The following is a 25,976-nucleotide window of genomic DNA, read 5'->3' on the forward strand; positions in this document are numbered from 1 at the left end:
GTCGATTCGAAACCTAAAGCTTTTTTTCAAGTTCTTGCTAATTTCCGAATTTAGTTATTAGTCCCTTTGTACTGGACCCTGAAGCTTTCAAAACGGCTTGACACAAGTTAGATTTTGCTTTCTCCGTAGATTTACAATACAAAAAGTTTTGCCACACCTAAGATTTTCTCTTTGAAATTACTGTACATCTTCAAAATTCACCATTCTGAGCTAAATTTTAATTTCTCCTTTGTAAAATGCTTGGGAAGAACTGGCAGAAACTACTAACACCACAATGGCACAATCGTCTTTCGTACGCTACGATTTACGATACTCAGTTGCACTAATGCTACGACTGAAGCGATTGTGTAGTGCATTGTTTTGCCATAGTTGGTATTATTATCACATTAATGTGGAGTGTTCAAGACAACCAGCTGACATTGCAAAGCTGCTTTAAATCGAAAATAATATAAGCGTCAAGCGATATGGCGCTACATCAGCTTTTGTAGATGTTTTCTTGAAATCCCGACATTTTAATAAAATTAATCCCGGGTTCGGGATCAGAAAAATGGCTAAAATCCCGGGATCGGGATTTTCCGGGGTCCCAACCCTACATTGCACACTTAACCAACAAAATTTTAGAATTTGAAGAAAAAAATTGACGACCAGAATAAAAATACCCAAAAGAAAGAGCCTACTTATAAACGTAGCGTAACAATGACACATTAAATTGAAGAAAACTCCTTAAAATATTATGTTTCGAAAAATCAACTTAATTTACATTTGGAATGCCGCATCGACAAAAAATTCACAATAAATCGTCTAAAAATGTTCAAATTTGATCGCTTGTCGCTTCGTTAGCTCGGTAGTTAAGTGCCCGATTTTTTACACAAGAAGCCCCAAGATCAAGCAGCGCTGGTGCAGCCCTTGGGGTGTGTACTTGAGCAACGCATTTCAGGACTGCTCTACATTTAGCGCACCTGGTGGATGGATGAATTTAGACTAAAACAATCGGAAACTCCACTCTATTAAACTTTGTCACCAGGCCTGGTCAGTGGTTCAAAGCCTTTACAAGTATGCGAAACTACAATCAAAGGCTTTGTCAGTCCGAGGATAGATTCAAACCAACCAACCAGATCGTTGAAATAACGTTTTTTTATTCAAACACCATTTAAAAATAAACCTAACCCGAAAACAAGAATATGGTAAATTCAAAAAAGTTGAGCTAAACACTGTTGTTGTCAACGATCAGTCTTCACTCTGTTTATGGGACAACTATTCAAAAATTTGACAACCAAGTCATGAATTTGGAAAGGAAATATAGTTTTTATAACAATGTCTGTTCATAACAACGTTTTAAACGCCACTCCAAAATAGGAAAAAAAATCCACAAATATATTTAAAAACGATCCAGGGTTGCATTAAAATATTAAAGTCTTGGTTGAAAGTATTTTTTGTTTCAAAGGATCCACTTTAAGCAACAACTGTAGGCAAAAATTAAATAATTTTCATAAGTAACATTATTTTCAAGAAAAGTTGGAAAAACTTTTTGTTAAAGCTGTATTTTACATTCAGCCTTGTTAAGCATTTTGCCATTATGGCTGAAGCGACATTGAAAATACAAAAAGTTTACAGGATTTTTGCTTTCTATCAATATCCAAAGACGTTAATTGATACAGTTAATTTGTTTTCTTCCACTGTGATTTGAATGGTGGCTAAATGTTCAATTCTTAGGTTGATACCTGCAATAAATAAAAAAACAGTAAAAGCTTGGTTTAAATTCAAGCAGGCCTACAATAAATAGACCTACGGATTGTGTAAGTTCTAAATAGTTTAAAGATACCAATTTTGACTGTGAAAACTGAAAAATGAAGTATTTTTTGTTAAAAATATGATAGTTTAAAATTTTTAAGTGCAGTGGTTAAAGAAAATTTCAATCATTTTGTCAGCTTGAAATTTTGTCCATAAGCATGTTATGAAAAACTACTTTATTACTTTTGAAAGCAAGGGCCTTAAATCTTTTTTAATTTTTCCAAAATTGTCTTCAAACAACTTTTTGATCAAGATTTCAAATAAATTACAAACCTCTCGTTGTTCACATTCAGCTGATTGGCTCGATTATCCCTGTCAGCTTGAGAACCAACTCCTTGATATTTTGACGACTGCCCAGTATATCTACAGAAAAAATTGCTATTACCCGACTGTTTTTTTTTGTTCTTTTTTATCAGAATGCCAGAGTAATTAGTTCAATTGTTAAAGCTAAAGTCCTGACATTTAAGGAATTGCCATCCAATCCTATGTTCCAATGGTTGTGGTATATGTAAGGTTAAAAATTTCTTCTTAAGTCAGCAATCTATTAATTTTATGTGTTCATATTATAAACTCTGTTATAAATAGATAATAAACCGAATCGTCCAACTAACCTCTCGTTATTTAAATTCAGCTGATCAGAGTGGTTATCCCTGTCAGCTTGGGTACCACCTCCTGCGTACCCCGATGAATGTCCGTCATATCTGCAGGACAAGTGAGGCTGTTGTAGTTTAGAAAAATATAAAAATGTTTTTTGTGCATCAACACGTTTGGTTTTTGCACTAACACAATTAAAATCATAACTTTTTGAAAGGCAATTATAAAGCCGATCTGAAGCAAACGTTTTGCGTTTGAACAGCGGAGTCGTTACAAAAACACATGCGAAAACCTTACCTGTGATTGTTTGAGTTGCACTGGTCAGAATGGTTGTCATTATTCGCTTTATCTTGATAATCCATAATCGACAAATTTTATTTCTCTTGTCTTGTTTTTAAGAAATTCTTCAAATTCTAAAAGCACAAAGAATTGTGTCGAAGTAGCAGTCTATATACTCTATGGCAACCAATCATAAAGCCTCATACCCATTGTTGCACCATAGCTTCCCTTTTTGTAAATTTTTGGAAGCACCAGATTGATTCGGTGATTTCTCTTTCAATGAAATGACAAGATATGTTTCACAATAGCAAAGCATAGAAGTGCTTTTTCCCAAACGTCGCAATTAAGTCTGGTATTACTTTCGTAAAGGAACTATGGTTTCAAGTTTCGTTTTTACATTTTACAATCTTAACAATAATAGCCTACTATGGCGTAAGCGACCTTTTCAATCAGCGCGAAGCTACTCTTTTACAGTATCATAACACATTCTGTAAAAGTATAAAATCTTATATTTCATAACTCATGTGCTTGCAAGTTGTGATGTTAGTTTTTTCATCCATTCATAAGACCAAGCAACATCACTTGACTCAATAAACTTAGCTCAATAAAAAAAAAAGACAAATAATTTCTCTGAAAAATTGCAACTGTGTTTGTAGCCTAATTTTCCAAGAAAGCCTTTGCTACATCATTATTTCATATTCAAATATTTGACAAGGGCTCCAAAGTTTCGATCCGAGGTAGGCTATATAAGGGAAGGTTGGTCTTTAGAGGTGCAAACGAACAATCGTCAAATGTGATCAATCTTTCCTAAATGAATTTTACGACAAATTATAATCCAACTAAAATTTCACAATTATTAAGGCACCTGCAGCTAATAAGGCCCGGCCAGTAATAAGGCCCACTCCCTGGATCTCCGTTGTTACAAATCTTTTAAACAAAATTGGAAGCTCTGATTGCTGCTATGGTGAATTGAGACTAACTGGTAAAGTTTCACAGCCTAAAGTTGAGAACTTTTTGAGTTACCAAAAGTTGAAGTTTGGGGGGACTGAAATTGAGTGGTTTTATTAATTTTCACATATTTTAGACTGTTTTGCAGTTAACAAACCGCTTTGACTTTCGTTTTTTTGCATTTTATGTGAAAGATATGTGCATGCTGATGCAGTAAAACCAATAAATTTGAACTTTTTTTCTAATTAAAGCAAGACTGATAATGATGATCAGACTAGGCTAATCTTGGTAATGAGGCCCATGGGCTTCTGGGGTAACGTTGTGCACCCCTGGTTAAGAAAGTGAGGGTTAAAGACTTGAGTGACCTAAACAATTTTTGTTACACCATTAATCCAATTTGTTATTGCAATGGAAATATCATAATTTCAGAATCAAAATACTTTATCATCCTTACCATATCTAAAAACACCATGTCGCTTTTTAAAAAATGGCGCATGGAGCGGGGGAGGGAATAATTGTCTCTGTGTAGGTTATTTAATTATTACCGGTAGTTATGTGCCTGTGTTGTCGATTAGAAGTTGTTTTGTGGTGTTGTTATTGTGAAAATACACCTTTTCCATCACTTTTGGTGCTAATTCAAACCGGGCCTTATTCACAACACGTGCATCTAATAAGGCCCGCATGAGATTGTTTTAATATTTTACAACCCCTTTTACTTAGAAACTTGTTTCACAGATATGTTGTTTAGATAGACCCAAAGTATCCTCATTCCAAGTTTCGTTCAAAATTATGCAGTATTTACAAAAATATTGAGGTTTGAAAATTAGCGGGCCTTATTAGCTGCAGGTACCTTAGTTGGTAGGCTAGACCTGTTCAAAAATAAAAAAATTTCAATTTTTTTAGTTTCTTCCTTTGTTTTCCATGATTCTGACTATGCAAAATTGGAAAGGGACAACTAGTTTTCTCTCAGATGATGGGATACCCTGCCTCAAGAGGCTTAAATACTTTCATTTTTGACCTGGTAAGCCATGATCCTGACGGGGGAACTCGTTATTTCAATTGAAAACACTTTTATCTAATGCCTTACTGATAGTCACAAATGAAAATCAACTTTTGGATGTTTGGCATGATTTTGAGAAGGTGGAGGGATTAAGAAGCAGCACTTAGTGCCGCTAGTGATGAAAAGGCATTTTGCTTATTTCAGGTAACCTTACACATTTTTTGAAATTTCTCAATTAGTCTAATATTACAGAAAGAAACCTTAGATTTATTTTTGACAATGACGTCAAGATGGCGTCATAAAAGTCATGATGACATCATTCTGAAATTTTAAACTTGAGCTATAAACAATGATCTATTAATGTGCAAGAGATTAGCGCATTACTCTGTTAGACAAGACAGCTAGACATTTGACTGATAACTATGTTACAGAATGCAGGCCATCAACTAGTTCATAAACAATTGTATTGACACTTCCAAATGCAAGTAGCCTATCGCCAATAGAAAAATTTACACCACAGCTGATAGTCTTTCGGCCACAGCTGATTGTCTTTCTTATTTTGGCTAATTATAGGGTGCTGATTCCGAATCTGTCGTCATTTTCCCCCATTACATCAGGTTTCTGAGATATATGCTACACGAATGATATATAGATTTTGGTAATTAATCTAAAACAGCGTGGTCCAACTACTTTTGACTTACGGGCCACTTTACAAAAACGTGACAACTTGCGGGCCATTTCCAAAAAATGATAGTGAGTGCGTAATCGAAATTGTTAAACAATAGCAAATAGAAATTTATTGCAAATCTCTATCAGTGAAATGCCTGTGGTCGAGGTTTCTCTGATACTATCGTTTCTACATCAATTTCAATGGAAGTGGTAGCAAGTCGGAAACTATCTTCCAGTGTTTCGTCTATCATTCGATTTCTGTTTTTAGACTTGACTTGCTTCATTCTAGAAAATGTACTCTCACACATGTATGTGCTTCCAAACCTTGAGTGCGTTTTTAATGCAAAATTTTTCAGTTTGGGAAATCTATCCTTGCTGACTAATTTCCAGAAGCACTCTGAGGTTTCATTTTTTCTTGACAGCAAGAATTGGTTGCACTGAAGCTCGCAGAGTTCGAGCTGAAGTTCTAGCAGCTGTGTTTCCACATTAACATCCATAGGATTGTTATACCAATGGAGATTAAGTTTTAATCTGTCAAAACCTCTTAATCTATTCTCAAATCCACAAGATAAATCCTTAATATCTTTCACAAAACGGGAGCATTCCACTTCATAATCATCTACCACAAGTGCATGCAAAGAATCAAAGTGTGTAAGATCGTTATTTTTCAAGCATATAGCAAAAAGGCGCAGTTTCCTCAGGAAAGCTTCAATGTGTCCAACTCAGTGGTGCCGAAGTTAGTTGAGGATTGGGGGGGATAAATCAACATTTTATCAAATTTTAGACGATTTTGAATATTGGGGGGATGCATATTTTTATACACAATTTTAGTGGCAATCACCGGACCTCGGTAAATTAGCTGCTAACAGCATATAGATAAGAAATCATGGAGATAAAAGTGCTACCAGTGCTCTTGTGAATGACTGCTGTAAGATTAAGAAACAAGCAAAGAAAAATTGGTACCTCCAGCGGGATTTGAACCTATGACCTTCCAATGAATACTTAGTTTTTCCAAAAAAAAAACAACAGAAGTTATAGCCTACTTTTCTTCTTGTCCTCTCCACATGTAGTGCACTATAAGACAAAGTCATTAGTCAGGAGACTGAAAACAATCGAAGCTACAGAAGAACATCTGCAAATTTATGACAAACATAATAACTTTCAAACACATCACAAAAATTTGTTACAACCGAACATACTGCGTCTTACGGTAGTGCGCATTGAAAACTCATTAGCAATGTCATTTATGCTGATGTCATTAAGAATATTTTGGTGAATGTTGCAAACAATGCTAGCAGTCAACCTTTCCTGTCCCAAAGTATTTCTCAGGCAGGTTTTCAATCTACGAAGATTGGAAAACGACCTCTTACAAGCAACAGAGTTTACCGGGCAAGCTAAGAGGATCTTAATTAGCTGGAGTATTTGAGAATAGAAAGGTTTTTCCAACTCGGACAATGCCTGGTAAGCTCTTTTAGCATCGTACAGAGATTTTGCTCCTGTTGTCTTTCTGAATGAATCAATTTTATAACTCATCGATTGTCTATTCAGCTCTGGATAATTTTTGACCATTTCAGGAACTGAGCCGGTCTTGAAAATTCGAGCAAGTTTTTTATACTTTGCCGAATCGGAATTCAAGCTACTTTTATACCGTTCGGTCAGTTCAGAGATAACTCTGTCCATAAACTGATTGTAATTTATTTTATAATGCAGTTGAGTGTCTGCAGTAGCCAGCAGTAGCTGCCATCGAGCCCCCAACCAATCTTTCAGGTCCAACTAAATGTGAAATAGTTTGCTTTCGCCCCTGCAAATTTAGGTTTAACACATTCAAGTGCATTGTCATGTCTGTAAGGAAAGCAAGATTGCACAGGAAGTTTCTGTCGCATAACTGAGTTTGGTACATTTGTGTTTTATCCAATTATTCTGTTTGAAGAAATGATAGTAGCCTATTTCCTTCCGAAGGCCAAAGAAATGTTGCAGTATTTTTCCAGCACTAAGCCACCTGACATTTGTATAAAGTGGTAATTCACTGAATTCTGCATTTAACCCTTCTAGAAACGTAATGAAACGCCTGTATCTGTGCGCGTTGTTGTCGCCTCTAACTAAATTTATTATGTCGACAACTGTCTTCATGACATCACTCGTTAGTAACATTTTTCCACAGAATACTTCCTGGTGGATGATACAATGTAGTGTAATACAATCCACACCATTTTTCTTAAGCAAACCAACTAATCCTTTGTTATGACCAGTCATAGCTTTTGCACCATCAGTTTTAACTTTAAGGAAAATGTTTAAAGGAAACAAAAACGTCCGGAACACTAGGTATACATATCAGCCTTTAAGAAGCCCAGTTGTAGCCTACTGACGAGACCTGATAGTTTGAAACAGTATAGGCCCTGCTGTCTACAACTTTGAATTTAATTTTTGACACTTTTTATCCAAATGCTATACTTGTTCTGATTGAAATTACTTTCTGTAACATAAATACAAATTAAATCAATACTGTGAAAGCTCGCGGGCGCAAAAATTCTATCCGCGGGCCGCATGCGGCTCGCGGGCCTGTAGCTGGACCACGCTGATCTAAAATGTCGCAAAGTACACAATAATCTAGACTCGATAAAGCTCAAAATTTGCACATAATGATCGTTGTATATCTTTGTCTTCTCATGACCAGACAAAAAGGCATGAAATACGGCAAAAATAAAATGTGTGATGCAACCCAATTAAAAAGCATTTATTAAAAGCATAGTAGTTCATCAACTTTGTTTCTATTTCACTGAAAATGCGCCTATTCCTGATTTTCTTGTGTGTTTAGTACAGTCCTCTCTCTTAATGCACCAGCAGTAGTTAGCAATCATGTTGACATTCCAATGATCCTGATAGCGTTCCTCCATCACCATTATCTTCTGGTGAAAACGTTCACTTTGCTTCTCACTAAACTTCCCACAGTTATCTGCAAGGTAGTGCAAAAATTAGAACCTAGACCTAAGCTTTTGAAAAGCATTGAGCATGTCTGCAACAAGTTGTTTGTAATTGAAGGCTCTGTAATTTCCAAAGAACTTCTAAATAACAGATTTTAACCTTTTCCACGCTTGCAATTCCGTTACACACAACTTTTTTTCGAAATTTTTATCCTTCAAGATTATCTGATTTGAGGTCCAATGAAAATACCTGTTTGCAGTTTAGCTTTTAATAAAGACGAAAATTTTCCTTGCAGGTACCTAAATCCTTCTTCGCCTTTGTCCATACTTTTCACAAAGTTTTTAGTGCACCCCAGCTTAATATGCAATTGTGGTAAGAGACCGTTTGCTGGAACAACAAGAGGATGTGCCTTCATATTCTTAGATCTCGGCAGAAACTCAGGGGAATTTAACGTAGCCACCTTGAAGTCCAAATATGATAGCTACAGATTTTAAATCAGCACATATCAACCAGTTGTGTTCATAGTACTTTATCATTTAAAACAGCATTTTTATGTTCTCTGCACAAATGTACTGATGGCACAAATGGCCCATTGCACAGCAACACACCTTTCATGCTTGTCTTAGAATCTATAAACAGATTCCAATCTTTTGCTGAATATGATATCCCAAATGTTTCAATTAAACCCTGAACAGTGAACATCCTTACAAGAAACCAGAGCAACTTCTTTACTGAATATTTTAAAAATTCTGTCTCTCTGTTGCGGTACCATGCAAAATTGTACCACTTTCAAAAAAATTGTTTTCCTTTAATCTTGACGCCAACAGTTGTACAGCTTCTTTTTAGAGATTGAGTTCTTTTGTGACATTATTTAGCTGAGTTGGTGAAAACAGCTTCAAAAAGTCATCGTTTTTTCTTTCTGATAGTGCTCTCCATCAACTGCACTTCTTTCAGATTCTGAGAAACTTTGCATCTCTGTTGGAGGATTTGGCACAGAAATTTCATCACAATGCGGCACAGGCCTCTTTGCTGACTTTAAAATAGGATACTTGATTTAGGATTTGTTTCTTTTGTTAAACCCAAAGAATGAGTTTGGTGAGCTATCATTTTCCGGGCATTTTGATACTTATTGTAATGAAATCTTGTATGTCTAACGTGCCAACAAAATCACATTCACTTTTTTGTATTACGTTTTCTAGACCTTTGCCATGTTTGGCACATAGTTTATCGTGGTTGTCAGGAATAAAAACAAACTAAAACTGAACTGAAACGATTTAGTATTCACCTCACCCTTATGCAATCTTTATCAATCTACACATTAATTTCATCAGGCGTATCTAATGCAATTTGCAGGTTTGAAAACACTTTCACTGTCAAACTACGTAAATTTACGATCAAAATTTCAACAGTTGCTCACCAGACTAGTGATGCAAACCGCGCCGCGACGCGTACGCGGCCGCTTTTGACTTTTTCGCAGCGTGCCGCGCCACGTGGAAGGTTGAAATGACAAAGCCGAGCCGCGCCGCTTGCCGCGTAAACTTTCAAGAAATATCAGTTATGAATTCAAATTTAAATTGGAAACACGGATCAATTTTTTTTTCCTTTAACGGAAACTCTCAGCTGGAAAACTATGCAAATGGCTTGCAGTTGACAGGGTTTCCTGAATTTAAAACCCGGGTTTCAGAAAGCGAAAAATAGAGAAAAAGGCCTAGTTTCGGTAAACCCAGATTGGAAACACTAGAGGTTACACAAAGCACAAATTCACCTCATACTTTTGTTAACAGGAGTAGGTTAATGTATTGCTAAATGCAGTGTAGTTGTGTGAGCAATGTGATTTACTTCACAGTATCAGATTGTTTTTGATAGGCACATAAGTTTGCAGTCTCTATATGTACAGGTACTGCTGTAAGCACACAATTCCGATGCTCCTGATCAGATCAATGTCAAGAAAATGTGATTGAGCGAGCGAGAAAATTTTGCAAAAAAAAAACGAGACAACTTAATTGGCCTACATATTTTTTTCGGTTGAGGAGAGCACGTGACTAAGTGTTACACTTGGATCTTCTATTGAACGAAAGAACGAAACCCACAAGAATTTTGAAACGCATTAAGGTGCGTCTACACGAGAAAGTGTTTTTGCTTAGAAATTCTTGCTTAAGCTAGTGATTAAGCTCGTTTCGTCTACACTGGCAATCTCGACGAAGATTGTGCTCGCTTGAATCGCGGTCACGTGAGTAGCTAATCCTCAATGACGTCACGTTTTAAAAAGTTCGCGCCAAAAGCATAGCAGTTCGCGCTAAAGTACAGCAGAGTAGACCAAGCAACTGACTGTTCTCTAGTTGGTGTAAGCTGGCATTTGAAGTTGTTGCAGTCTTTCAGTCATGGCTTCCCAGAAGTTGTGTAAAAAATGCTGCAAAAAGCGAAGGATGCAAACCCGCAATTTACTGCTTATTGAAGCATTCAGACACCTCAGTGAGGTTGAAATGTTGGAAACAGAATTTCGTGTCAGCGTGGGTGACTGGTAACAACCAGCAAGATCATTCCTCCGCTATTTTTATTACCCGGTGTGCAATGGCAATGGTTTTCTGCTGAGATCCTGTTTTGGATTTGAAATTGGATAATATTGTGCTATCTATGGGCTGTTTCGAGAACGGTCACCGCCAGTTCAGCCCGCAACATTAATAAGAACGGGTTGGAATCAAAACTTAACAAAATCCTTTAACGATACCGCCCTGCCCTGTCTGGATAATGACTAATGAGCTGAGAGGAGACCTGAGATTTTGGCGGGAAAAACATTTCTAAGCAAGAGAACTCACTTAAGCGCCCAGTTTTTCGCTCTGGAGCGTATTTTTTCTCAACGGCTCGCTTACTCGCCCATTTTCTTAAAAGTAAGCGGCACAAACTGCGAGTAACTTAAAGAAACAAGAAGTTTGGCTAGCTTAAGCAAGAAAACAGTCGTCGTGTAGACGCACCTTAAAGCAAACGCATGGCGTATTCTTTGTTTTCCAACAATTTCTATCAAGATTTTTCTTGAAAGAAAATCTTGTTTTTCCTGAAATTTGCTTTAAAATAGCCCCACGCTAATTGGATCCTATTTTGTTGTAGATAGGCTACCGTGATATTTTACTCACTGATATTCACTTTGTAACCCTCCAATCAATGTTACCTTAGGCTATGTCATCTCTGTGGTAATTTTATCTTTCGATCAAGCTAATTAGAAAGAATGTGTTCTAACTTATTGCCCTTGAAGTTGAATACAACAGTCAACTTAGTGAACGTAAACAAAGTTTTGTAAAATCCCCTTTGTGAGTATTTTGCTATTGCACTGACGGAAAAGATTCAGTCAACATCGAATACTTTTTACAGTTTACATTCGAGAAAATCACTAGATGAAGCGCAAACAACAATGCTCAATATAAACCAGTTTAAACATTCCTTCTGGATGGATGAATTAGTTGGTTTATTTTGTTGTGAGTATAATACAAAAAAGAACTGTCCTGTGAAATACGGGGCTGCGAAGTGACCTGGTAAGTCTTCAAGTCAAGCAACCACTTTCACAAAAAAAATCGTATTCCATGTAGGTAGGCCATTAGCTTACACTCATAATTGTGGTTTTATAGGCTCCGGTATGTTGTTTGACGGTCTAATGAGCTGGTCACAAGAGATAGTTCAAACGTTTTTATGAACTTGACTGTAGCCGCATTTTAGGACTGCTCTCCATTCAGCGGTACCTAGTGAATGGAGTAGTTCCCAGGCAACAAGACTTCAACAATCGGAAAACTTCACACTGCCAATCTCGGTAACCGGTGTAACGGTCCAGGAGTTACTGCGGTCTGAAAGTTACCGTAACTTCTGGACCACGTATACGCGGTCTGAAAGTTACTGCCAGTCCAGAAGTTACTAAAACAGGGTTTTCAGATTTGACGCTTGCAGCAGATTTGTATAAAGATTTCAACATTGGAAACATGTTGAACTTGAAGACTTATCCACCATTGCATCTTAACAACATGATTTACAGCAGAAACATAATTGGGAATGAAGCGAAAATAAGATGAAAGTTAAAAGATGAGTTTTGTACCAGAAATTGTTGCTGTTTTGGAATGAAATTTGAATTTGTAATCTAACAGTTTACGCAATAGGCTATCATTTTAACCTGATTTGTTTGTATTATACCATTTGAAGTTGTGTCCGTGCCCACTAGCGTATGCAGGGGGGGGGGGAGCATTGGGCCATGGCAATTTGCCCCCCCCCCCCCTCCTTAAAAATGTTTTAGTAGTTAACGACGTAGATTAAAGCATTTAATATGTTTTGGATTGCACTGTCAAAGCAATTAACAATGTCGTTCTATAGACTAAGCCAATACGAAATAGCCCACATGGGCGGCCCAATCCACCTACCCCACCCCAGGTAGGCTATGCCAATGTAGCATAGTGTTCTGTAAGCCTATTATAATGAGAAAGAAATGGATAAAGTCTAAACTAAAACCATACTGGCATATCATGAAGACGTCTGGAATATCAATGGCCAGTGGCGTAGCCAGGGGGGGTTACAACCCCCCCTTTGGCATGAGTGTGACGTCACAATATTGAAAATGATGCTTTCAGTCTAAAACAAACTTGCCTAATTTTATACAAAACTGCATTAAAAGAGCGAGTTTTGCCAATACCAAACATTCAAACATCTCAGCCAGGAATTAGCAACAAAAAAACATAGAGACTTAGCTTTATTTCCGAAAAATCACGAAGAAAACATGATCTTATCCTTTCGCTATGCCACCTGACAGCACCATTTTACAGGAATATTTATACCCACATTTTTGTTGAAAATTCTTTCAGAATGCACCAAATTCAAAGTAATTTTTCAAAATTTTCTGGGGGAGGCCCCCCAGACCCCCGCCGCTGAGTGTCGTCTTAGACGAAAACGCCGTCGGGCTTCGCCCGCTGGTCGTCAACCTCCCCCCCCCCTTGAGAAAATCCTGCGTACGCCACTGTCCGTGCCTTACGTGCGTTGGCAAATAAATTTGCATGGGAGGGTGATAGACTAGATCAGTGCTACTCAAACGCCGGTACGCGTACCGGTGCCGGTACGCGAGCACTTGGCTGCTGGTACGCGGTCAGTTAAGAGAAATTGTTAATTGAGTAATTTGTTTTATGTTGATCAGAACGTCTATATAATAATTTTTAGGCAACGATAATGTTCAATCTGCTTTCCCAGCTATAGACTGTTTGGTGGCCCGCTGCTACGGGGCCCGCTAAACTTCCAGTTACGTCACAAAGAAGTGTTGTTTCGTAATTGTTATCCATTATTTCAACAAAGTATCGCAATGGTCGATGCGAGATGATCACCCTTTTTGTGTGTTTGTGCTGTGTCCACGTGCTTGACTATACCTGCAGCGTCCAGTAACGAGTAGAGAAGTGATAGGCCCAATCGATCGGCCACACTCTGACTTCAAAATATCAGATGATTGTAGTGAGTTGAGCATGTTTTTACATAGATTTGTTGAAGCTATAAACCTTGTTCTTTTTTAGAAAGTGAGTTAGCTGTTAGCCCATATTAGCCTATAAAAAGTATAGTTTCAGCTAAGTTTTACAAATGGCAAAGCGTGGTCCTATGGACAAATATATGAAGCAGAGACAATCAGTTTCAGACCTACATGATGATTCTGATTCAAACGAAAGTAATGCTGGAAGCACTGAGGTGACTGAGGTGTTGACTGTAAAAAGAAGTCGTTCAACATTTGTTCGAAAATATGATCCATCGTATTTAAAATTTGGCTTCGTTGAATCATTGAATTGAATGAAGCAGAATGTAGTACCTGTATACCGAGACTGTATACCATGGCTATTAAAAGTTTAAAACACTGCTTCCATTCCCTTCTACATATATATGTGAAGCCGGCTTTTCTACCATGAGCTGTTTAAAGGGACAACACAGAAACGCGTTGGATATCCATGCTCCTCTTCGAGTAGCATTGTCTTCCATTGAACCGCTATTGGATAAGCTGGTTGCAAATAAGCAAGCGCATACTTTGCATCAAAATTCGAAAGACCATTAATAAAAGTGTTTTTTTACTTGTTTTTTTTGTGTATTTGTTACAAAAGTAATAATGACTTTGCTCTTGTCTTTTTTTTCGAAAATTGACTGGGACGCCAAGTGATGGAAGGTGCTCAGCTGGTACACGGCATAAAAAAGTTTGAGTAGCACTGGACTAGATGACCACTTAGCCTATAACTTATAGTCTTTTGCTGTCATCCTGATTGTGCTATAATGCAACCTACGATTCACAATGTAGTATTATGAGTGTTTTATTGACTCGTTGTAGGCTATATGGCGCTGTTGAAACAATTAATTTAATTGATCATCGCTCCAAACATTCAAAGTTTAAATCGTGGCTATGCGTGAATCGGTGGCATTTAATAATAAGCTATAGCCTACAGGCCTTAATATATCGTGCAAAGTTTGCATTTGAAGGCTGACTTGTTAGCCGCTGGTCTTGAGTTGTAGTTGACAAACATAGTCTTTGACTATATTTTATGTAGGCCTATTTCATGAAAGTTAAAACCAAAGTTTTCTAGTGAATGAAGCACTGAGCCTATTTTTGGTCTGTTTTTTCATAACTACCGTTTTGAAGAAGTATAAAGTAACTTAGGCTACATGTAGGCCAACTGGTAGTCAAAACGCCATCAACCTTCAGTGAGTAGGCTATCACTATCACAGTCTCACACGCGGGGAAGGCTTTAGCTTTTACGAAAGTGTTGAACACTTTGTGATTCCAATGAATTTCCGTTGGATTCCCATCAAAAACACGTGGCACGAAACTTAAAGTCTAGAATTATGGTTTCGTAGTGAGAATATTTATCCTTGGGATTCATCTTTCGCATAGGCCTACTTGCAGAGGGTTTAATCTACTGACCAAGTGAACCATAGGCATACGAAGCCGAGCAACGTTATCAAGTTTAACATATTAAAGATTAATATATTTACAAAAAACACAAAACTACGCAACAATTAAATATCGAACGTTTTCGACATCACAAGATGTCTTCTTCAGGAATAATATACATACAACTTAACTACATCTGAATAAAATACAATGGTTAACTAAATCTATAAACAGGAAAATACAAAAACTGCACAGTAGGAGAGAGTGGGGTTAGTTGGAAGGCGGGGTTAGTTGAAAAATGATCATTTTTTTAACTCTCCATAACTTTTTTAAATATTTACTGCAAACATGTGAAGTAGTTTTAGTAGACTGCTTTTCGGTCATAAGGATGTTTATCAGTAGATCTGTGATTGCGAAATCTTTATTATGTAACGTGTTTTCTACAACCTTCTACTCCTACGTGACGATCTAGAAGCTTCTTTAAACTTGCTATAAATAGTGGTGTGAATTGATGGATTATTTTATTACGATGAGTTGATTATTATGATGAGTTGTATTACGATGAGTTGATTATTATGATGAGTTGATTATTATGATGAGTTGGTGATGAGAGATCAGTGTTGTAGTAGTAGCAGTTGTTAATAGACGCAAAGATTATTGTTGATCGAGAGTTGAAGTATTGAATACGAGTAAAGCAAAGTTGATGCTAATATAATTTCTGATTGAAATTAGAATCGTATGAGAAGCTGTGAGTGGATCACGTTAGACTCGATCAAAAGCCGCAAGCGTTGGAATCTATTGCTGTTTACTGTTACTTTGATTAATTGCTGGAAGTGGTGAACCATTCGTTGGAGTCCTTCAAGCGTTTTCATATATATCATTTCACTAATAGAACTATCCGTGAATTTAATTGACTGCTTTTCGGTTTAACCCATTAAACTACGTCATTGAACCTTTCCAAGTCTTTTTCCTGGTAAGAGATAGAAAGAAATCGTGACAGTAAATATAATAATCTTTAAGATGTTAAACTTGATAACGTTGCTCGGCTTCGTATGCCTATGGTTCAACAAGACAAACTTTCTACCGAAGCTGACCAAGTGAAGTTTCAGTCCATTTACAAGTTTTCCCAAAAGAATTTCGAAAAAGCACACCCACTTACAATAGCAGTAACTTTTGGACTGCTTCTGCGGCGTTGCAGTCTGGAAGTTACTGTCAGTCAAAAAGTTACCAGCGGTGCCCGGCGTTTTCACAATCGATAGAAAAGCGAAAATTATTTTAATTAAGTGTAATGAATTCATTGCTCTCAAACTAATGCAAGCTTTTCAGTTAACATTACAATACACTTATAATTATTAATCTGACCTTTTAAGAGGTTAAAAATTTAATTATTTTTCAAAACAAAATTAAATAAAATTTAAATGAAATATTTGGCAACTCTTGTAACTTTTGGCATGCCGTAACTCTTGGACTGCTACACCGGCCCTACGTCAAGAGCCTCTACAAGTATGCGAAACTACCAGGAATAACGAATCAAGGCTTTGTCAGTCTGAGGACAAAGATTCAAAACCAACCAACCAACATGAAATTCTAAAACGGATCGAAATTGCAAGAACTATATTTGGAAAAATGAAAAAAGTTATAGTCAATCAAAGTTTAAATTTATCAATTCGTCCAAGGATATTAAAATACTATATCTAATCAACCCTTTTATACAACTATGAAACTTGGACAGTGTCACAAAAAATGGAAAAACGGATCGATGCTTTCGAGCTCTGGTCATATAGGCAAATGTTAAAAATTTCATGGAAACTAAAGATCACTAACGATGAAGTAGGCCTATTATCCAAATTCATTTCAAGCAAAATTCTCTTACAAATAGTCAAAACAAAAAAATTGAAGTATTTCGGACACACCATATGGTAAAACTCGTTATAAAGATCAGTAATAGAAGGGAAGATAAATGGTAAAAGAAACAAAGGCAGACCACGAATGATTTGGACAACAAACATCACTAAATGGACAAAATTAAGTTATGAAAATGCAGTACGAACAGCTCCTGGTGGAGAACAATGGCGCATTGTATCCAACCCTCAATACGAGGAAGGAAGATAATGATGATGATGAAAGCTACAGAAAGAATGCTCAAAGCTTCACTGGAAACTTTTTGCACAGTGCTCTTCAACTTTTGTTCTCGTGACAAAACTGTTAGCAAACATTTTTTTTCTGAAACTTCGTACACCCCACGAAAAGCAACGCTTAACCAAGCAATGTATAAAAAGCGTGTAAACAAAATTGCTTTGGTGGCTTTGGTCCTTTCGTAGTAGTCTGGGAGCGAAATGCCATTTTCCCCTTTAACCTTGCATTGCTGTATTAAGTTTTTTTTACTGTTGATTGTGGTAGCCAAGGGTCTCTATTTTCAGAAACTGCTTGATGACATGTTGTCACCTTTGAGCAATTTGAGAAATTCAAGATGGCCGCCATTACCTATAAATGACCATAACTCCCTACCCATTCACTGTGTCCACGTGCTTGACTATACCTGCAGCGTCCAGTCGTCAGCGTATGCTCAAATTCTATGAATGGAGACAAAGGACCAGATGAACTTCAATTCGCTTTTAATTCCAATTCATACACAACATGAATTTGTTGTATATCCGGATTTCGAGCATTTAGCTCTCTTCAGTACAACTTTTGAATTGCGAATGAACAACACTACAAATGCACTGGTATTTATAGCGAAAAAGGTTCCACGTTGACAGCGATGGCATTGCAAAAACAACGTCAATCACTGCCAACGTGGAGCAAACAATTTGGACAGTGGCGAAACGGTTGAACTAACAATGGATAAAGGCCTACGAATAAAATTAACACGTGGAGAAACTTGCGTTAACAATATCGACGTGGAATTTCATTGCGCTAGTTTAACGTCTTTGCGGACCAGTATAAACTGTAATTTAATGCATATAGCAAACCTCGAGAAAGACGATAAGAGCTAGGAGGCGTATCCACTGAAAGTTACCTTAAACAAGAAATTACAAGAACAACAATTTGCGCTACTACCGTTGTTCCTTTGTACGGCCAAGGACGACGAAGGTTGTTGATTCCTTTTTTTCGACTTCTTGCTCTTCTTAGCCATTAGGAAAAGCGACTTGAGGCGTCCTTTGTCCAATTGCCTCGCAGACAGGGAATGCGAGCGTCCAGTAACGAGCGTCCAGTAACGTCCAGTAGCGTCCAGTAACGAGTAGAGAAGTGAGAGGCTCAATCGATCGGCCACACTCTGACTTCAAAATATCAGATGATTGTAGTGAGTTGAGCATGTTTTTACATAGATTTGTTGAAGCTATAAACCTTGTTCTTTTTTAAAAAGTGAGTTAGCTGTTAGCCCTATTAGCCTATAAAAAGTATAGTTTCAGCTAAGTTTTACAAATGGCAAAGCGTGGTCCTATGGACAAATATATGAAGCAGAGACAATCAGTTTCAGACCTACATGATGATTCTGATTCAAACAAAAGTAATGCTGGAAGCACTGAGGTGACTGAGGTGTTGACTGTAAAAAGAAGTCGTTCCAACATTTGTTCGAAAATATGATCCATCGTATTTAAAATTTGGCTTCATTGAATTATTGAATTAAATGAAGCAGAATATCCGAGTATTCAGAGTTATTGAAAGCAGAATAACCGAGACTGTATACCATGGCTATTAAAAGTTTAAAACACTGCTTCCATTCCCTTCTACATATCTATGTGAAGCCGGCTTTTCCACCATGAGCTGTTTATAGTCCGGGAGCGAAGATAATTGACCTTGCGTTGTTGTATTAAGTTTTTTTTACTGTTGATTTTGGTAGCCAAGGGTCTCTATTTTTAGAAACTGCTTGATGACATGTTGTCACATTTGAGCAATTTGAGAAATTCAAGATGGCGTCCAAGATGGCCGCCATTACCTATAAATGACCATAACTCCCTATCCAGTCACCTGTAAAGGTGATTTCTGTCTCTATACCTAGGTTGTAGGGGTCAAGCTATCCATTAAAACCAAGTATTACGTTAATATTGTATTAAGTAATGGTAATTTCTAAGATGGCGTCCAAGATGGCCGCCATTACCTATAAATGACCATAACTCCCTACCCATTCGCATTAGGAAGGTGATTTTTGTCTCTATACCTAGGTTGTAGGGGTCAACCTATCCATTAGAACAGGGGTGTGCAACGTGCGGCCCGCGGGCCAAATGTGGCCCGCGAAGAAAAATTATGTGGCCCGCGAAGATGTGCCAATTTTGAATTGTGTGCGGCCCGCAAAACATGTTTATACGGTAATTTAGTTTAATCTGGTACGTTTGAACAATTCATTGTGGAGTGGAATATTGTAGATTTCGCACCTTCTGTTAACCATTTTAGAAGTCTCCCACCGGCCACCGCCAATCCATTGTATTTAATTTTCTATTCTGATGTCTTTGGATTTATTAATATTCAATTGAACACTGAGAATATGTCCTTATAATGTTTGTAATGTATTGTATTGAGTTTAAAGTTAACCGTTGTTATTAACGTAGTTGCACTGATGCGAATTTAATATTCGAAAACGCGTTCTGCAACACTGTTTTTTGCACTCTGTAATGCCAGATGCAGATTTATCTGTAGCTTTCCATCACGCATTGAAGCGGTGATCTGATCATGAAATTTTCTACGGTTCGAGAAAAAGTTTTCTCTGCCTATAAAACGTTGAATGGTAGTTTAATCAATTATTTCTAAAAATGTATGGTCACATAAAAGGCATTATGAACAAAGTACGACTTTGGAAAGCTCACATACAGACAGGACATCTTTTCCACTTTCCAACTTTGAAAGACTATGGAATGCATCCGGAGAAGAAAACTAAATTTGAAAAATTGTTGTATGAATTTTTGGCTCGTTTCAAGGACTTCAAATTTCATGAACATTTGTTTGATATATTCTCTTCGCCATTCAACACGGACATTGACAAAGCACCAGCTGATATCCAACTTGAACTGATTGATCTTCAAGAGAAAAAGGATTTGAAAGCAAAGTATTTAAAAATGAATCTTGGCGATTTTTACCGAAAACATTTCAACTAAGATGACTTTCCACATTTCAAAAATCCATGGCTTCAAAAATGGCACTTTTTGGCTCAACGTATTTGTGCAAACATTTTTTTCTAAAACGGGCGTCATGAAATCTCCCTATTGATCGGTTCTGACAGACCAACACTTGGAAAATGGACTTCGAATTGCGATCACTTCCATTAAAGTAAATTTGGAAAAAGCCGTTAGGAAAAGAAGCCAGCTGCAAACTTCTCACTGAGCTCGTTTAAAGACAGTGTGACAATAAATTTGAATAGCAGTTTTCTTCAGAAATTTACGCGTCCTAACTTTTTATTTCTGCAAAGAGATAACCCCTAATAACGCCATACGAATAACATGAATAACAAGAAAAACTACTCTTTTGTGCCTGCAACTACTAGAAATCATATGTTAAATAAACGTGCGGCCCGCGGTTTCACCCAATTATTTATATCTGGCCCTCCTGTAACAAAGGTTGCACACCCCTGCATTAGAACTAAGTATTACGTTAATATCGTATTACATACTGGTAATTTCCAAGATGGCATCCAATATGGCCGCCATTACCTATAAATGACCATAACTCTCTACCCATTCGCATTAGGAAGGTGATTTCTGTCTCTAAGCCTACCTAGGTTGTAGGGGTCAAGCTACAGACCTTAAAACTCGTTTTTTTTCCTGGAGCCATCGTGGCCTATCAGGAGCTCCTTCTCGGCGGCCAAATCTGCGCGCTTGGAGGCCAAAATACAAATAACGATAGCACAAGTAAATAGAATTAAACTTGCAACAATGCTAAAATGATCACTTAGCGTTGTTGAAGTCTCGGCGACGTCCTGCAATAGAATCGTTGTACCACGCAATAACTGCTTTAATCGGGATTGTAATCCGGTATTGCGGGACCATCTAACGACACTAAATTGTTTCAGCTGCTCAGTAAATTGTTTCAATTGCATTACCGAATACCGCCTTTCATGAAATCTGACCATTTATACCGTTATGATGTCACCAGTGAGGGTGTGAAGTCACTAACTCACAGTGGGAACATTTCTCAACTATGAAGACACGTGTTTTCCCCTCGGATGTCAACTAACCTAGTTCTTCTTTTTAACAACGATTCAATGTCCGACAACATTGCATCGACATAAAAACGACAATATTGCCAGCTTATGTAATTTAGCACTTCGGATTAACACTTTGTTAAAATAAACGTAGGGAAATACAGTACAAACAAGACTTAATCAAACAGGCAAATGAGCGAAAGTTTTTTTAAAATTTTTATTCCAGATCATTTAACAAGGGGAAAATTCGTCTTGTTTTTGTTCAGTTATGTTTGTCGTACTGCTTTATAATCATGCAAAAAATCGCAAACCTGGGACTTGCGGTTTCGCGTCACAGTAATTAACGCCATTACTCGCGCACAATTTATGAATGCGCGTTGGCCAAATGCGCGTGTAGGCTACAGCTGGTGGTCGCAGCTGGATATATTCCATAATAGCAAATGTTCCCTCACAATACAACAGTGGTGATTATAACGCGCTGCCCTAATTCTGCGTCACTTTTTGATACTACATATTTTCGACAGTTAATCCACGCTCATTCGATTGCAAAATTAAATAATTGGCTAGAAGAAACCGGCCGCCAAACTTGGCCGACTAAGAAGGTAGCACCGGCGGTCATTCAAGCACTACTTAGTGGCCATGGCCGCCAGCTGCTTTAAGGCTTGAGCTATCCATTAGAACTATGTATTATGTTAATATTGGATTACATAATGGTAATTTTCACGATGGCCGCCGTAACACTAAAATATCTTCTATAGCCTACACCAGGGGTCACCAAACTACGGCCCGCGGACTGATTTCATCCGGCCCGCCACGTGCTGCGGAAATAACAGCTGCACTACAACAACTGTTAAGGAAAAAAGTTATCAAACTTTTCGTAAAGGACTGACGTTGCTGTTGAGCTACACATAACCTGCTAATGATTTTTCCATATTGTTTCTTCTTATGAGTTATGACATCACAAACTTTGTTGTTCCAAACACCAATGTTTCATCAGTGCGATATCTCTGTTTAGGCTGCCTAAATGCCTAAATTAGGCAAATCATACCAGCTAGACTAGACATCATAAACAGAAGGATTTGGACAGTACCAGTGCTAAATAATTAACTTTTAGGTTGTGTTGCATACTTTACTCTTTAAAGTGAGTACTAAAAAAAGAAAAGTAGATTCTGAGTGTCGGGTGTTTAAAGAAAAATGGGAAGAACATTATTTTTTTGTGAAAGCCAATAATGTTACAGCTAGTTGCCTGATATGTAACGAAATTGTTGCTGTTCTGAAAGAGTATTATCTTCGTTGTAATAATCTAGACTTTGTTATTTATTGTGCTCAATTCAAGTCAATGGAGATTCTAAGTAGTTGTATATCTTTTCGCAATTTGCATCCGGCCCGCAGCTGTTAATCTCGCAGCAATCTGGCCCTCAGAGAAAAAAGTTTGGTGACCCCTGGCCTACACTATTCAATCTTGGAGGGTTTTCACTATTTATAGGCCCCGGTCGAAGTGTTTTGAATGCAGTAGCCTTTCCAATTTTAAAATAGGAGGCGATGGTGTCACAGCCAGAAAGTGCATGTGCCGGGAGTATTCCTTCGACTATCTGACAATGCTTCTGCACAATTTTTCCTATATCAAGCACCGCCCTTCCTTTGATGAGGGACTCCATCAATAAAACATTCTTGAGATTTGCCATGTGATGATAATGCAGCAACGGTACAAAGACGTCAGTGTCATCAGCAACAACAGATTTTGCTTTCTCATTTCGCGCGGAACAACTCAAGACCTGTTGGACAATGATGTTATCTGCTTCTTCGTGTGAAGTTGACAGATCTGCCCGTGAGATGACAACTCCACCTTCACTAATTTCGATTGGCACCGGATCTGCTCCTGTTACCACTAACTTATTATGCTGTGTGTTGTCCTCATGAAACTTCTTATCCTGGACAAAATCCTCAACTATCAGTTGCATTAGTTGCTTCTTGTTTTTGGAAGAGGTTAGTAGAGGTTAGGAAGTTTACTGTTGAGCTGTTGAGGTATTAGTGAGAGCTGTGATGTCTATGTATGAGGATGCAAGAACAAAAGTGAGAGTTGGATCAAATTATTCAAACGAGTTTTTTGTGAAGGTTGGTGTACACCAAGGAACAGTTTTGTCACCTCTGACTGACACCTCTGACTCTTGCTATTGTGGTTGACGTTGTAACTGAAGGAGTGAGGGAGGGCTTATTGAGTGAAATTTTGTATGCAGACGACCTGGTCTTGACAAGTAATAGTATGGAGGGACTGGAGAGAAAGTTTGAGAAATGAAAAGAAGCATTTGAAAGCAAGGGTATGAAGGTGAATCTTGAAAAAACGAAAGTGATGGTGAGTGGAGCAGAAGGAACAGTTGTTGAGAGCAAAGTAGATCCCTGTGGAATATGTGGCAAGAGAGTGATGAGAAATTCAATGCAATGCAAGGAATGTGGAAAGTGGGTACATGCAAGATGTGCTAATGTCAAGAGAGCCGCAACAAGATTGGCGAAGTGTTTTGTTTGTGGGAAATGCAGTAAAGGAAGGAATGAAGTGGAAGGCCATGATGATGAGTTCTGCCATAGCATCGAAATGGTGACAGACTTCTGTTATCTGGGTGATCGGATAAATGGAAGTGGTGGATGTGAAGCAGCGGTGACAACAAGGGTAAGATTGGGCTGGGCAAAGTTCAGGGAATGTGGGGAAATGTTGTATGGCAGAAAATTTTCACTAAGGATGAAAGGAAAAGTATATCGGAGCTGTGTGCGGCCTGCAATGCTATATGGTAGCAAGACATGGGTATTGAGAGAGAGTGAACTGGCAATCCTGAGAAGAACGGAAAGGTCAATGGTGAGAGCAATGTGTGGGGTGAAAACGAGAAAGGAAAAAAGGACTGAAGAATTGTTGGATATGCTTGAGATGAGAGAGACCATAGACCAAATGGCAAGGGCAAATGGAGTAAGATGGTATGGACATGTGATAAGGAGGGAGGAAGGAAGTTTTCTTAGAAAGGCACTAGATCTAAAGGTGGATGAGAAGAGGAAACGCGGTCGTCCAAGAAGAACGTGGAAACAACAAGTGAAGGATGAATTTAAAAAAGTCGGACTGAAGGAGGAAGATGCAAGGGACAGGGTGAAATGGAGAAAAGGGATTAAAACAATTGCTGCGCGGAAACAATCGGCCACCCCCACTAGTGGGGAACAAACCGACGATGGATTATGATGATGATGACTGTTGACTTGCAAATGATGAGCCCTACTGACATCAGTCGCCCTAGATTCTCTCGTAACACTCTTCGTGCTGTAATCATAATATCTGTCAAATATCAGATACACGTTCTCGACCCGTAACCTTTTTCTTATAGCATATTTAAAGTTTGCTATATAGTCTTTCACAGACCCATCAGTAGGCCAAGAAACTACCCAAAGTATTGCTGAGCCATCGAGAACACTAACATTAGCACCACCAGCAACTCTATCAGACACCTCAACTTGGAGAATTTTCTTCAAGTAGATTTAGACTTCGCAATCCTCATATCTCCAATATCATCAAACATAGACGTTGGAACTGGCGCAAGTTCATGACCAAGCACATCCTTAATGTCCCACCCAATAACCTGTAAGCCAATCACCCTTGCGTATATCAAATACTTTCACAGCCCCGACCTTCACATGCTTCCTTGCATGATCTATAGTAACAACCTTTTTCGTGATGGATTCACAAAGTCCCTGCGGTAACCGACTTTCGAAAACTGTCATTTGTTCAGTCCCGATTGTAACAGTATTGTGAACATTGACTTTACTTGAACCAATCTGGCCGCTAACTACATTGACTATACCACTGGGGTGTGCCACAGAATCTAAAGGATTAATGCAAGTGTCGAGTTTTTGTTTGATTCCATCTCGGTCTTTCTTGTCTTTAGCAATCCTGGCTTTTTCCTCTTCTTTGTGTGTTGTCACCACCTTACTCTGAGTGTCCTCATCCATCATGTCATCCAGATCAGATTCCAACCTGCTGCGTGCATGCAAACTAAGGGCCCATATACCTTCAGCGTTTCTGGCTTAAGCGTAATGCCAACTATCCCCCAGAAGCATGCCCATACCGCATGAAGGTCGTTTCAATCATCATATCGCTCCAGATGCCATTCCATAAGCCAGCAGAATGGTGCATAACATGCTCACTCTTCATAAAGTGTGACAACACCTCTTGTGGTAGCCGTTCCATCTCACGAAGGTAGCACAACCCATATCTCGCATAGTTCACATGCCCCGCAGCAAAGAAGTATGGTAACATTTGCTTGTAGGTTGCCAAATGAAGTGGCCAGTCGCTTTCGCGCTCAGCCCGTATACGAACATCATGGTGAGCAGGACAGGTTTGATCAAGACATCGACCCAAAGTTTGGTAGTTTGAGTTGACTCTTGCTGGCTTCGGTTTCCAAAATTTGCATGAGGTCACCACTGCAATACAATGGTCTAGCTTGAATGATGCCGCGAAGTGCCTCTTCGGCTACCATTAATACTCTTTCAGCTTCAGCTACCAGCTACTTCAGCTACATGATACCTGTCTCCGTAGATTTTGCTATGCTTGATAAAGTTTTGAATCCTGACAGGACCAGTGTCTTTCAACGGTTCAGTCTTATTCAACTACCTGGGCGGACCACCAATGGAGCTTGGAGTGGAAGAAGAACTCCTCAAGACTTCAAAGTTTCATTTCCGACACCAGTCCCCACCCAACCGGAATGCATTTGCCAAGGAAG

General features: G+C 38.3%; 1 long non-coding RNA gene across 2 annotated transcripts; it reads right to left on the reverse strand.

The window, feature by feature from the left end:
- Window positions 1–414: 414 nt before the first annotated feature.
- On the reverse strand, window positions 415–17,756 carry LOC145769430 (uncharacterized). 2 transcript variants are annotated; one of them, XR_014289010.1, is made up of 5 exons: window positions 17,626–17,756; window positions 2,683–2,798; window positions 2,403–2,492; window positions 2,065–2,154; window positions 415–1,721 (listed from the first exon to the last, which is right to left on the reverse strand). It is a non-coding gene; the product is annotated as an uncharacterized LOC145769430 (long non-coding RNA). The 2 variants fall into 2 exon arrangements; XR_014289009.1 differs by lacking the exon at window positions 17,626–17,756 and having other exon boundaries at window positions 2,683–2,886.
- Window positions 17,757–25,976: the final 8,220 nt, after the last annotated feature.

This window comes from Aplidium turbinatum, chromosome 4, assembly GCF_918807975.1.
Source record: "Aplidium turbinatum chromosome 4, kaAplTurb1.1, whole genome shotgun sequence".
NCBI classification, from domain to species: domain Eukaryota; kingdom Metazoa; phylum Chordata; class Ascidiacea; order Aplousobranchia; family Polyclinidae; genus Aplidium; species Aplidium turbinatum.